Source organism: Atta cephalotes (assembly GCF_000143395.1).
Source record: "Atta cephalotes unplaced genomic scaffold scaffold00020, whole genome shotgun sequence".
Taxonomy (NCBI): Eukaryota; Metazoa; Arthropoda; class Insecta; order Hymenoptera; family Formicidae; genus Atta; species Atta cephalotes.
Window position 1 is genome coordinate 3,525,662 of NW_012130084.1, and position 15,291 is coordinate 3,540,952.

A 15,291-nucleotide genomic window follows, 5' to 3' on the forward strand; every position below is an offset into this window, starting at 1 on the left:
AATTGGATCGATTCGTGGATAGCCTCAAAAGATGACCAGTTTTTTCGACGCGGGATTCGTACGCTACCCGAAAAAAATGGGAGAAAGTAGTAGCCAGCGATGGACAATACTTTGAATCATAAATGTATAACCAGTTTTTTACAATAAAGCCTCGAATTTCGGAAAAAAAATGGCGGAAGCAAAGTTGTACACTAATATGTTGCGACAATTCCCTTCATCATTAAGTTGCAGAAAACTGCGTTGACATATTTTTGAAAATACGCCGAAGACGTACTGAGCCCGAATAGCATCCTTAAAAATTCAAAATATCCGTTAGGGATGACAAAAGCCGTGTATTTATGACTAACCTCTTTGATTGCTATGTGGAAAAACATTTTTTAAGTCTAACGTACTATACATTTTGTAGGAGACTGTACATCTTCGCTTTGGAGGAGATCTAGTTTGATCTTCCATCCAATGGATAAGAAATCGGCTTTTAACTATCTTCTCGTTTAACTTACAATAATATACGCAGATTCTCATCGCACCGTCTTTTTTCTTTACTAATATTATCGAACTTGAATAGTCAGAGTACGAAGGAGAGTTGCACTATGCCCTCGTCAAGTCATACTCGAATTTGTGACTCTACTTTTATTTTCTTTAGGATCTACGGATTTTACGAAACTGGAATATCATCTTTTACAACTACGTCATCTGAATGTTTACATCTTTCTCCTTCTAAGACTTATACTCTTTTACTAAATCTTCTACTTCGCTTTTAACACGTTCGTCTTTAATGTGCGATATATGATTCTACCCGCGTCTTGTCGATTTTATAAACTTCCGATACTGCATCGTGATCGTCCGCAATATTTTTTCGCAATTTTTACGACATCTCTTCTTATATGTATTTACGACACCTCTTCTTATATATATTTCGACTTGATTCAAAAAGTCCAATCCAATGAGCATGTGGAATTATTCCATTGCGAACAACATGTACAACGATATCATAAAATTTCCGTATCAATACAAATTTCTTAAACGTACTTTTCCTAACATCACGTTCTCTTCCGAGCCCGCTTCTCGAAACTTTATCGTATGGTTCCCGCGCATCGGCGATCCGATCTGCTTATACTGCTCTTCGCACAACTAAGATCACTACCTGAATTATTACGCTTAATTTCATACCGTTAATAACATCTTTGCGACATTTATCGGATTGTATGAGATTTTCTTTTCTTTTTCTCCGCACTCGCCTTCTCAGAACACTTAGCCGCTATGTATATATTTATTATAGTTTGAGTGTCGAATAACTTTACAAAATGTTGAAAATGTTGAATGTAACTAATTTACATTTTATTACATATATTATATATTATATATATTATATATATTATATATATTATTTAATATTATTTAATAATATTTAAATATGTTAATTATATTTAAAAAATAGTTGTTATAAACCTGCCTCACCGGCCGGGCGCTAACTAGTCCTCGAATAATTTTCTCATCTTGGCCGGACTACCGGACAATTCTGTCTAGCGTCTAGATGAAATACTAGGTAATACCCGGCTAGATTTCCGATACTGGCGTGCCACGACATTCCCCACGGAGCCCAATACAGAATTTGGATCGCCCAGAAGTTATTTTACATTACGAATATTATAATAAATAAATATATTAATGTTTTCTTGTTCAGTGAACGCTCAGTGAATGGTCGTCGCTTTTGGATCCCAAAGCTGGATTAGAAGAAAAGACGTTGTCAGCCATAGCACATATCCCTTCGTGTGTTTCAAGTTACGCACGAAGCATGATATCTTTGTTATTCATCGAATAAAGAAGATAAAATTTGCCTTCGTTTCACTGAATATTATGCACATGACCTAAAACAATATAATATATTCGCCCGACTTGCGTCGACTAGCACAATAATCGAGCTGCTGGAATGCGTTGAAATTAACGTTAATCAGAATTCTAATGTTGCGTATATCTAAATAGAATTTAATATTTCCAACTGAAAAGTATTAAACAAATTCTTATAATATTGTATTCGAAACATTTCGCACTTTGCTCTTTCGAAGGGCACGCCACGCTCAAGTGACTATTATCGCCACAATTGTAACACCACTTCGAATCTTTATTTTTTCGTTTCGCGTCTTTATTTTCTGCGCTTGATTTCTTTCTGCTTTAAACTTCGTTTTACTGCATATCTCTACATATATGTCTATCTTTTAACTCGCGGATTGTTTTAATGCTGTTGATTGGCTTACCTTCGTCGTCAATGCCATCAATAATGTATTGTATAACCATTTTTGTCTCTACGTTTGCACGTGCCGCTATTTCATTTTGTAACAATTCGTGATAAGATTCATCCTACCTTGTCTTCTTCTTTCTTCGCAACTCCTTATGTATCGCTCGGCTGTCTATCTTCAGTGAATTTTGCCTTTAACGCAGTCTTAATGGCGTCCCACATCTTCCTGCCACCAGCTTTTATAAATAGACGAGCTGAACTCCGTAGCAATCTTTTCGCATAAATAGTCTTCTGCACCGTGTTTCACTCGCACAGCTTCGCGAGATCTTCATCATAGCTTCTTTCTTTATCATAGCTTCACATTTTTACCGTCGTCTCTGTTAAAAGTGTCAATTGATTCCTCTATGTCTTTGAAAGTCGGCATAAATTTCAGATTTCGGCAAGTTACATTTTTCGTCTTCTCCGCCGCCATTAGCGCCGGCGTCTTCCCATTCATCTCCGTATCATTGCTGAAACCGTTGTCGTCGTTTTCGTCTTCATGTTGATTATCTAGCACTTCAAACACCGCGAGATCCACTTTGTTGCCTGTCACCTTCAGCTTGTTCTCTTTAAGCTCTTCTTTAATCTGGGCCATTGAGTCGACTTATATCGCGTCATATGTGTCACTATCTCGTCCTTTGTAGTCCGACATGTTTTCCCTCTAGATACTTCTCTGCCTCGATCCTGATCTGCTGCGAGCCTTCACTTGTAGGATAATATTTTGATTTTTTAGAGGATTACACGATGTTGAGAATAAAGGAAGGCATTTATTATACACAACAATAATTAACTGTTAGGTTAAGACAGATTTTCGCACACGCGGTAACGATATGCTCGCTTGCTCATTCTCGACACTTCCTTTTTCCCGAACTCTTCCTTCGCCGAGCTCCGAACCCATCCGAGCATTCCCGAATATGATTTCGCACATCACAATCTCCTTAAGTCTAATCGCGTTCAAGTGGTACTACACGAAAAATAAGCCTAAATTTCACAAAAGTAAATGAACAAACATACTGCTCTCTTCTTTATTTCAACTTATCTTACAGATATACTCACAAGTTGGATACTTTTGAGACCTTACAGACCTCGTATATGTACAGGGAGCAGACTTCCAAAATGCGTTTTGTCTAAAATTTGTAATTTTCAAAAAACGAGAAAGAAAGAAACTCTGCATACAAGAAAATTACACTTTACAGAAAATAACAATATATCAATTAGTAAGATATAAAATATTAAATAAAATTGCTAAAAACAATTGCTAAAAATGTTAAATAAATGCATTTTGTTTGTCTCCAATTAAAAAACATAATGCACTTTAAAATGTCTGTTTTTTCAACATATAACTTAACGATAAAAAAAAATGCTTTCTGAACATCTCAGAGTAGCTTATAATATGAGTCTTTCAATACTGAATACTACGCCATCTGTAATTAAAAAAATGAAATTTTGGACAAAATGCATTTTGGAATTCTGCTCTTTATATCTGATTGATATCAAATCATAATTAAATAATTTTTCTCATATATGGTATTACTGTGTAAATAGGCGATCTATTATATACCTGAATTAAAGTCATCATGACGGATAAAACTGCGTTGTACAACTGAAAAAAAATGATTTTCATTATACTTAATGATAATAATTATTTTGAACTGAGAATAATTATTGGAAAAGTTCGTGCCGATGTTGAAGGAAAATTGAAACGCAGAAGATTTAAATTTTAGTATACATTTATTAAATTACATTAGTCGGCACGAACTTTCCCAATAATTACTTAGTATCTACAATATTATTGGGCTAGAGAAAAAATCTTTTTACGTATAGCCGACAGATTTGATCGATTTTTTACACGCCTCTATGTGTGATATATTAGGTTATATATCGTTGGAAAGTTACTATTTTATATAACATTTTGAAATAGATTGATAATAGATTTGAACGATACTGATGCATTCAATTAAAAAATGAGTGAAAATTAAAAACATTTCTGACATATTTTATTTTTTTATCATAAAAAAAGGAAAAATGTTGCGCAGAAAAAATTTGTCGTGTTTATGGAGAGAATGCTTTAACTAGACCACGTGTTACAAATGATCACATTGCATTTGACCACGATACAAATAACGTTGCGATTGACCACGTTGCAATTGACCACGAGTTGCAAATGACCACGTTGCGATTAACCACGTGATACCAATGGATATATAATAACTTAATTCTAACCTAAACATGTACTATGGTTAGATTATTATATACCCATTTATATTATGTGATCAATCGCAACGTGACCATTTGCAACTCGTGATCAATCGCAACGTGGTCATTTGTATCGCGTGATCAAATGTAATGTGATCATTTACAACACGTGATCAATTACAACGTGACCATTTGCAACGTGATCAATTGCAACGTGGTCAATTAGGATGATGGTCAAATGGGCGCCACTCGTCTTCATAACAACGCTAGGTCACATTTTTGATGACTCGACAAAAAAAATTGAGAGAACTTGACTGGAAAATTTTAATGCATCTACCATATAATCCTGACCTTGCACCGTCAGATTATCATTTGTTTCGGTCTTTGCAGAACTCTCTTAATGAAGTAAACATGACTTTAAAAGAGGCCTGCAAAAATCATTTATCTTAATTTTTATCGAGAAATCACAGAAGTTCCGATGAAATAATGGCTCTACTTGAAAAATAGCAAAAGATCATCGATCAAAATTTGGTTTAATGAAAGATTTGTAAATAATTTAAAAAATATTCAAAAATTCGGTCAATAAACGAGCTTACAAAGGATATAAAATTGATAAACTGTGTATTTATTCAAAAACTCACATACGTTTCGAGACCTAGATCCTTCTTCAGTATATAATTCTCTAAATAATCATAACCGCAAAGACTCCATTAATTTAAACAGCGATACATAAAATATATGGAGACGTAGATTATTTTAACATAATTGAATTAACTGTGATAATTCTTGAAGTTTTATTAGTATAACTTGATAGTGTGTATTGAATCCTTGCATCCAATATAAGAAATCATAATATTTTTTCCTCTTACAACTAATTGATTGTTGAATGCCAACACTATTTCATAGTTGAAATAAATTCCGTAATCAATAGTATAAAATTTTTTATATAAATTGCCCCAGTAGCACACGTTTTATATATGTTCCTTATAAAACATACATTTGTAGAACATTAGATATGTTTAGGAAACGTATATGAAATGTATATGAACTAACAGATGGATTTATTTATTATTTAAAATATAAATCAGTTATTAGTGATATTAAACCGTAAAACAAAGGAAACCGGAGTAAACATAAAAGTAAAAGATTTTAAAATCAATTGTCAAAAATTTTTAATTAAACTTACATCAAATTCAGGGATGTTAACACAAACCAATATAGTATAGTAAATACAGAGATTCAAATGATATAATTGCTCGGACAACAGATTGATATCAAGGTTAACGTTTATCTTTTGAGGAAGAGATTAATAAATACAAATAGGATTCATCCATTCCGCGTCTTTTTGTAAATCGATACGTTTTTTGTTTCTTTATATGTAACATTTCTTAGATTGGTCTCTTATTGTAATTATTTTTAATATCTAGAATAGCAGCATGTTCCAATTAAAATGATTAAAATATGTTCAGTTATCACGGAATGTTTTGACAGTCACATTTTATATATTTCTATATTTCTTTCATATTTCTATATTTATTTATGCTAGTTTTAAGTTATCTCCTTGTCAAAAATTGATTCTATTTTTGATCTACTTAACAGAGCAGTCCTCTTTTCACATCCTACTTTCCACCAAAAAAATCTAGAATCAACTTATAAATAATAGTCTGCCCAACGTAAGATGTTTCTCAATTATTACAATTATTGGGAGTACAAATAAGTTTCCGCCATTTTTTATCAAAAATTAAGCATTTATTGTGAAAGAACGTACATAATGTTTTATTCAAAGTAATGGTCATCGCTAGCCACTACTTTTTCTCACTTTCTGGTAGTATGTGAATACGGCGTCGGAAGAACGTTTCATCTTTTGAGGCTATCCAATCATCGATACAATTTTTGGTATCTTCATATGATGTGAAGTGCTGCTCAGACAAGCCATGCGTCATCGATCGGAACAAGTGGTAGTCAGAAGGAGCAATGTCTGGAGAATATGGCGGATGGGGTAGAACTTCCCATTTGAATGTTTCTAAGTAGGTTTTGACCGGCGCCGCAACATGTGGTCGAGCATTACCATGCAGGAGAATAATTTTGTCATACCTGGAGTAGTAGTGGGCGCGTTTTTCCTTGAGTACTTGGTTTAATCTCATCAATTGTGTTCGGTAGAGAGCCCCAGTAATGGTCTCGTTCGGTTTGAGCAACTCATAATACATGACACCAAGCTGGTGATCCCACCAAATACACAACATGAGTTTTTTTCCATGAATATTCGGCTTGGCTATCGATGTTGAAGCATGGCCAGGTGGTCCCCATGATTTCCTCTTCTTTGGGTTATCGTAGTCCATTAGGATCCATTTTTCATCACCAGTGACTATACAATGCAAAAAATCCTTTCGTTTATGCCTAGCAAGCAGCATTTCATATGTGAAAAATTGGCGTTCAACGTTTCTCGGCTTCAGTTCATATGGAACCCAATTCCCTTGCTTTTGAATCATTCTCAATGATTTCAAACGATATGAAATTGTTTGTTGAGTCACTCCTAATGTAAGTGCAAGTTCTTTTTGCGTTTGGCACGAATCTTCATCCAATAATGCTTCCAATTCCGCGTCTTCGTACACTTTCGGCCTTCCGCTACGTTCTTTGTCTTCGACATCAAATTCACCGTTCTTAAACTTTTGAATCCATTCACGACAACTTCTCTCATTTAAGGCAGCATCACCATATGCTTCTACAAGCAATCTATGAGCCTCAGCTGCAGATTTTTTTAAATTAAAGAAGTAAATCAAAAGTTCCCGCAAATGACGCTTATTCGGCTCAAAATTCATTTTCGTACAAAAAAAATATATGATGCTGGTATAAAATCACTAATATTTCAAGGTTATGGTGTTGCCGGATGTCCAATCTTATGAAATGTCGTTTTACATCAAACAATTTTAACTATAGTTTATTAGTGGCGCCGTCTTTTGCAAACGGCGGAAACTTATTTGTACTCCCAATAATTTTATAAATGACATTTTGAACTGATGATTTATCAAGTTTATCTTTGTGTGCCTTTATGAAGGCGAGTTTAATTTGTTAATAAAGGTACACAAAGCATCTATAGCCGATTATGAAGACAGATTTATTGACGAATGAAGAAATAGTGTTGAAGACATTGGATAAAAAAGGCATTACAAAAAATTTTTTTATTGAATTGAAAAACGAATTGTTAACGTCTTGTGATTTTTTTTCTTTTCTTTTGGTACTATTGTGAGTTTACTATTTATTGATTAAATATTTGATTCTTCTCTTTATGTATGAAAAAATTAAAGGGTAACTTTATTTATAAATATATTGATCACTAATTCCAGATTTTTTGGTAAAAAAAAAGTAGGATGTAAGAGGAGAACCGCTCTGGAGCAAAAATAGAATCAATTTTTTTACAAAGGGGATGGTTGGAAAAATAAGAAAGAATATCTCCCAGAGAAAGTTTCTTTGTAAAATTAGTCGATTAAAATTCTATCATCCTCAATTTTTAAAAGAAAATTAAGAAAACTGATGCATCTATTATTTTTAATCTCCACTGTAAATTGCATTCTACTGTGGAAACTGTTGAAAGTTTTTAGAATGTTATCAATTCGCAGTCATTATAATATCATCTACATAATAATAATACATCGGATTATAATTCAAAACATTTAAGAGAGGCTTTTTCTTCCAGATCTTGCAAAGCTAGTTCGGCAATGATGGGAGACAAAGGAGATCCCATCGGTGTACCGAACATTTGTTGATAAATTTTTTTATTGAAAGAAAAAAACATTGATAAAAGAGAAAAAAAAAGAATTTTAGTGCTTCTATGAATTTATTAAACGGAATGTTAGTTTTTTGAGAAATTAAATACCATTCGTTATGCTGTTTATTGCAAGATCTAGAGAAATGTTTGTGAACATAAAAATCATCCAACGAAATCATCACAGAGTCATTAATCCTTGTTCCAGTTAGTGTTTTGTAAATCTTGAAACTATTACGTGCTTGTCTCGAATTTTTTTTCATACCTGACACAATGATGGAATGAAAAAAGAAAGCAATGGGATGTAAGACTGTGTTGATGGAGGACACAATAATTCTGAATGGAATATTGTTCTTATTGTATTTTGGAGAGAGCATATGCTCTGGATATAGTAAAATTGTTAGAGTACAATACAAAGAAAGATGTAGTCGCGAAATAATGCTTTCATCTAACCATTTTTAATACCATTTAACTTTCTTTCAATTTTATTGATAGAATCATTATCAAGTATTGTAATATATATATGTATTATGGTCCTATAATGCCTCTTCTAGTCCTGTTTTTCAATGGCGACAGTTACATTTTCATTATCTGCCCTTGTGTATATGATGTTGAGAATCTCAATGCAAAATCGTTTAGTCACACAAACATATTCAACATATCAACTTCAAAACTCATCTTTCTTCATTTATTAATTTAAAAGGTATTTTTAATTATGCTCCAACTTGTAAAAAGACTTTTTCTAACTCAATATTTGTACATAGATACATTTCCGCACATGTATTTGTATCTGTATTTAGATACATTTTAAAGGTATTTTACCCATTGGATGTTAGTATGTAATATGCACAAGTATCCTAAAATGCATAAGTATAATACAATTGCTGTTTTACAATGTCCTAATTTTTATATAATCATTCGATAAAATTTATACAGATGTTCGAAATTCCTTGAGTGCTACTAAAATTAAGTATTGTAAAATTAAAATTCTATTAGGTGTATAACTCCTGCCGTTAATTATCCATCAAATTCTTTTAATACAAAAGAAACAATACAATAGTTTTAATCAAAATATTTGCCATTTACATTTATTATATTTTATTTTTAGACAGCATAGCAAGAATGTCTTATCCTTTTCATGCAATGAAGTCATCGATTCATTTCTTGATATCTGCTTTATTTTATGTATTTTCGAGAGCATAACGTGTTGCATCAACCGGAATAAGTGATAATCAGACTGCGCAATGTCTGGAGAATATATTGAGTGGGAAAAAATTTTCCATTCAAGATCATAGAATGCTTGTTTGACTTTATGAACAACATGAAGTCTCGTATTGTTGTGGAGCAAAATAACTTTGTCACTTCAAGGCAACTGTCATTCGTTTCTATTCAATTTTTTGACTGAACATTCAAAAAAATTGATTCAAAAATTAAGTCAAGCAATTCAAAAGAAGCGACCGGCAGTTGCTTCAAAATGACACAGTCTTTTGCTACGACAATATGAAGCCTCATGTTGCTCATAAAATTAAAGCGCTATGATCTTGAATGGGAAATTTTTCCCCAGCCAGCGTACTCTCCAGAGTACCATCTGATTATTATTTATTTTTATCGATGCAGTACATCTCCAAAACGTATTTTCAAAATGAAGCCGATGTTAAAAAAATAGATTGACGACTTTATTGCATCAAGAGACGAGACATTTTTTCATCACGGCATTCATATGTTGCCTGAAAGATGACAAAAGGATAGATACAAACAGAAAATATTTTGATTAAAATAATTGTATTGTTCCTTTTGCATTAATAAAAAAATTTTGATATTTAACGGCAGTTATACACTTATAATATATTGGAAGTACAAATTAGTTCGGTCCGTTTCCCTGGCTCCAGCTGCTGTGAATGGTTCATAGTGACAGCTGATTTTGGTTTCAGAGAGGTTAAACATCTGCTAATAATATTCAGTTTATTATATCGCTTTGAGTTTCATACAAAAACCTTGATTTTTACTGTATTTGAAATGTCGAATTTTGTTAACCAAGCAGCATTTGCGGGAGGTTTTGATTTTCTGCTTTAATTGGAAGAAAAGTGCTGCTGAAGCCCATCGAATGCTTGTCGAAGTTTATGGTGACACTGCTCCTGATAAATCATGTAGGGAATGGTTTTTCGACGTTTCAAGGATGGAGATTTCAGTATTGAAGACAAGTTTCGCTCTGGACAGCCAAAAAAATTCGAAGACAAAGAATTAGAGGCATTACTCGAAGAAGATCAGAGTCAAACGCAAGAGGAGCTTGTAGTATCATTGGGAGTAACTCAACAAGCCGTTTCTGTACGATTGAGAGTTATGGGAATGATTCAAAAACAAGGAAATTGGGTGCCTTATGAAATCGAGAAACGTTAAAAGGCGATTTTTCATTTGCGAACAGCTGATTCAAAGACAACAAAGAAAAGGTTTTTTGCATCGGATTGTGTATGGAGATGAGAAGTGGATATTCTACGACAACCCCAAGAAGAGAAAATACTACGCTAAGCCCAGTCAATTGTTGCTATCGACCTCAATATCAACATCACGGCCGAACATTCATGATTCGAAGATCATGCTCTGTATCTGATGGGACCAAAAGGATCTTGTTTATTATGAGCTGCTGAAATGCCATTACTGCTGGCGATTCCATTACGGGCGATCGATATCGGCTACAATTGATTCGTTTGCCATGCATTGCGAGAAAAACGGCCGGAACACGAGCAAAGACATGATAAAATTATTCTTTTTCATGACAATGCTCGGCCTCATGTCGCTAAAGTCGTAAAAAAATATTTGAAAACGCTCAAATGGAATGTTTTATCGCATCCGCCATTCTCTGGACATTGCTTCTTCTGATTGTTCCGAAGGATGCAGCAAGTCACCGGTTCACTTCTTTCGCAGAAATCGAAAATTGGCTCCAAAATTGGATCGTCTCCAAAGATGAGTCATTTTTTCGAGATGGAATTCGAAAATTGCCTGAGAGATGGGAAAAAATAGTAGGCAGCGATGGATAATACTTTAATTGATCTGTTCATTCATTTTGTTTTGAAATAAATGCATTTTTGAACGGATCGAACTAATTTGTACTCCCAATATAAAAGATATAAAATACAATATATAAATAATAAATATATAAAATTTTGTTATAATTATTTACCTGTTCACGTAAGTCCTCATCTAAATTATAATTGGACAATGTGTGAAGAATTGTTTCTGTTTCATTTATCTGAAATTGTTTCTATACAATACAAAAAATTGTAGTAAAGTAGTTGAAAATTTTATACCCAATAAATAAAATTACAACGCTGTTTTAATGAAAATTTTGCATGTGTAATTTCATTATTTGAAAATAATTGCTTGCGCTTATTATTCTAATTATAAACAATTATTAATGTTTTTATTCTACTATACCTTATAATAAACAGTCTGACATGTATAGTTTAAAATAACAAAAAAGATGCTATACAAAATAAAATTAAAATAATTATACAAAGTGTTGATAGTAATTTCAAATGACCACATTGTCATTTCATTCATATGTGATTTATATTTCCGATTTATATTTCCGATTTATATTTCCATCGATAAATATTGATATAGTTTGCACAAAGTAAAAGTGTTTAAGGTATCTGAATCAAATAAGGTCCAGGCTCGAAATAAAGCCCATTTTTAAATTATTTTAAAACTCGCTTTACTTCTGTATACGCTTAAAAGATGTGTCATAGGAAATAGATAAAAAAGAATTAAAGAATTGGAATCGGTAATAACACGTGTTTTGTTTAATACAACAAAAACTTTTGTGTATGAGGCTAGTATAAGCCATTTTTATAACAATCCACTGCAAAATTTATCAGAAACAATGTTTCGTAATTTATTACAATTTCTTATAATATTATTCAACTTCTTAGCTATGGAAAATAACTAATAAATTAATTTTTGAAATAAGTATAAGTATTTATTTTAAACAATGTACTTATTAAATAAGATATGTAATTATTATTATAGTTATTATATTTGTTATGTGTGGAGTTTACGCCAAAATAACAATTTTCAATGTTGCTATCTTTTAAGAAGCCGAAATTGTATTCAAATTGCTAGAAATTTCCAAAGATTAATTATTATATCAACAAAATTAAAGATAATTGTAATATTTAAGAGTAGAGTAAATCCTAAGGAATTTTCTTTCTATGATTAATAATAATTATCTTAAAACAGATTTAGAAAGAAAATGTTTTCTTTGTCATTTTTAATTTATTTTTTATTTGGGCCTTATTATATTCATATGTAATAAGGCTCAATGTTAGAATTTAACAAAATTTTTTTTCGTTCATTTACACATATATAAACAATCTATATAAACAATATATTTTATTTTTGAAGGTAAATGAAATGAAGATTTTATTTTCACTTAGTTTTTATTTCAATATCCTTATAAATAGAATTAAAAAAAAATAAAATAAATCAGGTGGACCTCATTCGACTAAAGTACTTTATATAAATACGAGAAGCATCACTTGGCTGTCAAAGTTAGATGATGAACTAATATATATCCGTATTCTTATTTAAATTTACTTCAGAAATATGATTGCGCGCCATTTTTGCCGGACTTTCAACACAATCCATCTAAAACATCAATAATCTTCCTAAATTTAATCTTAAAAAATTCATAAACGTTTTATGAAAAATAATAGTTGCTTTCTATCTAGATAATTCTCATTTGTAATGTCATAATATAACTCAATTGAATGTGCGTTCCTTTTGCAATCTGATAAATGAGATTCAACTGAGAGTTTTTACTAACAATCTGCATAAGATCGAGACTATGTGATCGAGACTATAGCGAGTCTCGTAAACTTACTTTAAAAATGAAGTTATGAACTTGTGTTAGCATGTGATAACTTTTTACCACGGAGTAATAAGGAGACCAAATTCGAGAAAAACATGGGCTTAAAACATGATTTTGAAAAATCCAGAGACATAAACTAGAGAGATAGACTAAGGAAACTCCTAACTTACGTTAACAAAAATGGAACGATTTTGCGTTTCGAGTTAAGATTCTCGACACTCGCAGTACTTGTGAATTTGGCAGTTCTGCGCATAATGAATGCGCCGTAGGAAAAAGTGTCACGAATGTAACTTAAACCCATAAAAACGATTTTGTCTGCGATTAATCTTTATCAAGATTGTCAGGAAGAAAGATTTATCGCAGACAAAATTGCTTTTCTGAGGACTAGTTAGACTGAGTGTAATCTCCTTAGTCTTTTTCCATGCCCATGAAAAATCGAGACGATGTGATTTTAGTGTCATCGCGCCTTGCGGGAAAAATTAGAAATATTGACTGTCACATGGTCACAGGTCACATACAATATGTACATATAGAATATTTCGCATATGATATACAACACTGTTGAAAAATACTTTTATAGTTCACAGTTTTCTCCGACAGACGCACTTGGATCAATTTGTCTGTATAGCGCTTTTCTGAAATCATGTTTCGAGCCATTTTTTTTCGTGACCAGTCGCTTGAGTTTGATCTCCTTATTATCTCCGTGCTTTTTACCAAAGTTTACCAAAGTAAACAAGTAATGACGTTAATCCGAGTATGAAATATTCAGCTTACTTCAGATTCAGTTTCACTTGTGTAAATGGAAAGCAACTGTTATTTCGGGCGAGAATCGAACCTGGATATCTAGCATTCTCTCTCAGAACGTCAGTAACGGCGCGCAATGTTTCTGAAATAAATTTATTTAAGTAAGAATAAGTATATGTATTCAACATATTTAATTTTGACCGTCAAATGGCGCTTCTCGTATTTAGGTGATGTACTCATAAAACTGTCTTAATTTCAATTTTATTACTGAAAAAGATTTAATCATATACAACTTTCACTGAAATTAATGAATATATGCCCATGGAAAATTGAGACAATGTGTATTGTCAATGCACATTTTAATTGTTAATAAGTTAAAATCAGACTGAATTAGAATTTATTTACTTTTTCTATTTTAAAATATATTTTACATATTTGTTCTATATATATATAAGATATACAGAATAAAATTTTATTATTTTTCCATTTAAATTAGGTTATAATGCATTCTTTACGATTTCAATGCTAATATTGATAAAACGTTATTTAAAAGTTATTTAAAAGTTTACACGTATTGTAAAGTATTTAAATATAATTTTCAAAGATCTTTAAGTGTGTTTCAGACTGTAAACATTTCGAAGCACATTGTCAATAAAAAATAGGAAGGTAAAAAGCGAATGTGAGTCAGCACAGGTTGGTGTGTAAGAAAAATTTAAAAATACTTTTTAAAAATTATGGAATAAGAAATTTCAGAATATTTCAGAATTCACTTGTATGAGAAGTTCTGAGAGAAGATGTAACTTTCTGAATATTTTTGAAACATGTTTCAATTCGTATAAAAATTATGAGAAAAATTTTCACCAGAATAGGTGATATAGAATAGAATACCTTGAAAAGATTCAATTGTGCAAGTTAAAACGTGTAATGGTCTTTAATATTTCGTCAATTGATAAAATATAAAAGTTGTTTATCGTATTTAACTGAATACTCAAACAATTAACATTATAAAGGAAGATGATAGCGCATTTTTTAGGTGATGCAAGTTAACAAATCTCAATCTTGAAAACTCCAAAGAATAAATCATAGGAAAGTATTAGGTGTACCACTTTGCTTCCGCCGTTTTTTTCCGAAATTCGAGGCTTTATTGTAAAAAACTGGTTATACATTTATGATTCAAAGTATTGTCCATCGCTGGCTACTACTTTCTCCCACTACTACTTTCGGGTAGCGTACGAATCCCGCGTCGAAAAAACTGGTCATCTTTTGAGGCTATCCACGAATCGATCCAATTTTTTACTTCTTCATAAGACCGGAAGTGCTGGTCAGCCAGGCCGTGTGCCATTGATCGAAACAAGTGATAGTCAGAGGAAGCAACGTCTGGAGAATACGGTGGGTGGGGTAGGACTTCCCATTTCAACATTTCCAAGTATGTCTTGACCATTTTCG